General features: G+C 54.9%; 1 non-coding gene across 1 annotated transcript; it reads left to right on the top strand.

Moving 5' to 3' along the window:
* The first annotated feature begins 216 nt into the window (after positions 1 to 216).
* Positions 217 to 288, top strand: TRNAT-CGU (transfer RNA threonine (anticodon CGU)). Its single transcript has one exon. It is a non-coding gene; the product is annotated as a tRNA-Thr (tRNA).
* The last annotated feature ends 3,933 nt before the right edge of the window (positions 289 to 4,221 follow it).

The raw sequence follows: 4,221 nt of genomic DNA on the forward strand, positions 1-4,221 counted from the left end.
GGGTTCGGGCCCCGCCGCCGGCCGGGCGGGCGCCGGGCGCCGGGCGCGGGCGGGAAGTGTGGGTGGGCCTGGGCCGGCGCTGGGAGCCGGGGTCGGAGCGCGGCGGTCTGGAAGGCGGGCGGCCGCCGGGGGCGGGGCCAGGGGCGGGGCCAGCCCCTGCGCGCACCCGCCGCCACCTCCCTCCACTGAGAGCTTCCACCGCTCGCTCGGCTGTCAGGCGCGGTGGCCAAGTGGTAAGGCGTCGGTCTCGTAAACCGAAGATCGCGGGTTCGAACCCCGTCCGTGCCTGATTCCCGATGTCGGGGTCTTAACCGTGATGCCGGGGTGCCCTTGCTCGGGGCCTCGGCCGCTCTGCGGCGCTTTTTTAACTTTTCGAATCCTGCTTCGGAACACTGCAAGGTCCGTCTGGCGCGGGCGCCGTTCCCAGGTTCCGCAGAAATTCGGGGTCTGCTCTCTGGCCCCAGCCTCAGGGCCTCCCGGTGTCGCGGAAAGGTAGAGACACAGACCTGGGCTGACGACCCGGGCTAGCAGTGGCGCTGCCCGCAGCAGCGACGCCTTTTACGAGTGCGGTAGAAGACCTTCCAGAAAGGGCGCGTGGGTTTCGGACATGGTGTTTCTGGATGCCCCTTTCATGTGAGCTCTCCAGGCCATGTGGCCTCCTGCCTCCTTGTCCAGGAACCCAGCCACGTTGTTCAGCTGGTGGGCGCTGATTGCTTTCCCAGCCCTGTGTACTGACCCGCGGAATCTGGCTCCCAAACAGCGCTGCCACGCCTCAAATCCCCTCCAGGATAAACTGCCCCATTTAAAACGACTCTGCGGACTGTCCCCATTCCGAGGCTCTTTTTGACACAGCCCAGGTAGCTGTCTTCCGCTTTAAGGTGTGACACTCGGCAAAGAACAGAACTTAGAACGTCATCTCCCTTAGTGTGCACACCATGCTCCGGTTAGTGTGGGCCAAGCTCACGTTCCCTGGTGGTGGGTATGGTGGTGTGGTGACATGTTGGGCTGCAATCGGCATGGCTCGGCAATTTTAAATCACCAGCAGCTCCCGCTCAAAGACTGGGCTTTCTGCTCCTGTAAACAGTTGGTCTTGGAAACCCACAGGGGGTCACTCTGACGATGGCAGTGAGTTTAATTTTTTGTTTTTACCTAATGTCCCATGGATGGCCATGAGGAACCTTGGGTGGGTGGGAGGCCGGTGGGGTCTCTTAGGGGCTGCCTCTAGGACTGTCAGAATACAGGAGATGAGCTCCGCAGCAGGGAAATTCGGATTCCAATACATGGAAGAAATATGCTCTTGACCTTTAGAATGCTGAGCTAGGGTCAGTGTCCCAACGGATTTGTTACTGAAAGGCAAATCTGTTTCTGACAAGTGCTTGGAAGGGACATTGCCTCCAATTTTTTCTCCTGATCCCCGATGAGAAGCTCAGGGGGCGCACACACTGAGTCTCTCAGACCAGGTGAAGCAGAGAACTCCACTCCAAGGGGGGAGGCGGTAAGCCAGGTGCAAGTAACATAAGACGGTCAAGCTACAGAGGTCAACCTACAGAAACTGGGGGAATTTGGGTTCCCGAAGGTGAAGGGCTGTAGGCAGAGGGCAAGCATGGATCCCGGTTCGAGATCCAGGAGAGAGGAAAGTGCAGGCAGTTTTTCACACAAGCATCAAGGTGAAGCTGAAAGAGAAAGGTCTTGGGATTGGCTAGCAGCTATCTACACTGACGTCAGTGGCAGGGAGAGAGACCAGCAGCACCTACAAGGTCAGCCCTGGAGCCCAGCGCAACATGGGAACCCTAGGCTGGTGGAGTTTCAGCTGAGGCAGAAGGAACACCTGGCTGGACTCCTGTGTGGGCCTCACTGCAGGGTCCCTGTCCCAATCGCCTACATTCCCTGGACATCACTTTCCGCTTCTGCAAAATCCGCAGGTGAAGGGCACATTTCAGACAAGCATGAAATTCTCAGTTTCTCCTGCAGGGCCTGGATCATGGGAGAGGTGAGGGAACGTCAAGTCACCCCACCCAGCGCTGCCAATGTGGTGGACCATAGCAGCTCCTTTCACAGCTGGCCTGGCCTTGCAACCTTGGGAAGGGATCTCTATGACCCTGACTCCACCCGACCCCTATCACCAGTCTGCATGGACTCAGAGGGCCTCCCCTTTGCTGCCTCCGGACCCTGTCTTGTACAGAACAGGGGCCTCTGGTACTGCCGTTTGGAAGCCACCGAGGCAGACACAGTCATTTGTGGGCTGCAGAAACCTCCAGAATATTTGTTAAAATATAAGCTACACTAGGTTGGGCCTCTCCCTTCCTGCGCAGGAATGTTATTTAACTTAAAAGTAGAATTTGGCAAGTTATATGCATTATGCCTCATGCTGTCTGTTTGGACCTGAGAGTCCACACTAGAGATAGATACATACTTTTAAAACACCTTTTATTGTAAAAGAAAGCACAGATTCAAGGTTCACAAGCCAAAGGAAGGGCATAACAGCTGATCAAGGGGACCGCGAGCCAGGTCTGAGAATTTTGCCAGAAGTCTTTCCAGGTGTTCCTAATGACCCCCGAGCCCCCAATCCTGTAACCAGAAATCATTGCCCTGCATTAAGAAAGACCTGGTGATCTCCTTCCAAAGACCAGCACATGAGAACCGCATGGATCAAAGTGGTCACACCCTGCTGTGCGCTGGCCCTCTTGAGCCCCGCACGGGTGGACTCACGGGGACACTAGCAACAGTTGAGCGTGTATTATTGACACCCTTTAAACCTTTATCATCATCATCATCAATAAGGAGCTGCGTTGGCATCATTGAGCTGCCAACCACGAGGTCAATGGTTCGAAACCACCAGTCATTCCTCAGGAGAAAGATGAGGCTGCTTACACTTGTAAAGATTTTTAAAGTCTCAAGAATCCACAGGGGCGGTTCTTCCCTGTCCTCTTAAGGTTGCTGTGAGTCGGCATGGATTCGATGGCAGTGAGTGATTTGGGGTTTTTTTCAGTTTTGTTTTGTTTTAATCACTAGGGTTCTTTTCTTCCCCTTTCGCCTGCACAGGGTCACTAGACTTGCGGAGTTTCCCACCGTGGGCAATGAGTTCCTCTGTCCTTGGTCTTTTCTGCAAATTAGCAGTTTGGTTCAAAGCCTTGGCAAAACCTGCATAGGCAATGAGTCACCTGATTTCTCCCTGGGATCCCACCAAGGCTGTGGGGCTCTCACTCATGTCTGTAGTTCTGCCTGGGGCCCAGCCCTGCCACCAGAGGGTCCCTTCTGGGAGCCTCGGGAAAGCCTTCCCTGGGGAGATGGCTTCTTGGTAGGGTTCTCAGAGCAGGATGAGTACTTCTGCTGTAACTCAGTCATCTTTCACACTCAAGGATCATGAGTGTGCCCTTAAGCAAGCTGAGGTGCTCTTCTGTGCCCTGCTGCCCCTTTAAGCTGCACGTCAAATGTGGCTTCAGAATAATAAACAAAGACTCATTCTCTATAGATGGTTTTATAGCAAACCCTTAAGGCTGGGGCCAAAAATTATATGGGGTGATCTAATGGAATAATGGAGGGATAGGAATGAAAAGGACCGTCCAGCCCTCTCACTTACACACCTAGAAACAGGCCCAGCAAGAGGAGGGAGGTGTCCTTCTCTGGCTCACCACCCAGAAAGCCCCACCTTTCCCAAACACATTGAGCTCTTCCCGGGATGGGCACAAAGCTGCTGGGAGAGACACCTCACTGTGAACAGGACCCAGACCCAGGAGACGGCCTCTCGCGGTCAGCCTGGCAGCAGGGTACTCAACCTGTCTAATATTCATTCCTGACCAATAGGAGAAGAAATAGTGACCCAGATCCTGTTATTTGACTATGATGTTGAGGCTGTGGGGATGAGGAGGGATACAGGCACACTGTTCCAGGTGGCAGACTCTGATGTGGCGTCTTATTGATCCCACCTGTGGAAGGAGGGGACCTAGGTGGGAGATGCCCCTCTCCCAGCACTCATTGGGCGTGACTGCTTGGGAAGGGGCCTGACTTTGGACCAAGGGGCTCTCTCCTCCTGAGGCAGTCCCTGAAGGGACAGGGAATAGAAGGAAGTCTGGACAGCACCCCCAGCAGCTGGGGGTGACCTTGTACACAGAGGGGATGTAATGGCAGGATGTAGCTTGGTCATAGAAGGTAAGTGCCAGCCAAGAGAAGACTTGTGGCTCTTGCTCAAGGCTTCGACTCTGCACCAAGGGCTGTAATGCT

The sequence above is a fragment of the Tenrec ecaudatus genome, chromosome 10 (genome assembly GCF_050624435.1).
Source record: "Tenrec ecaudatus isolate mTenEca1 chromosome 10, mTenEca1.hap1, whole genome shotgun sequence".
Taxonomy (NCBI): Eukaryota; Metazoa; Chordata; class Mammalia; order Afrosoricida; family Tenrecidae; genus Tenrec; species Tenrec ecaudatus.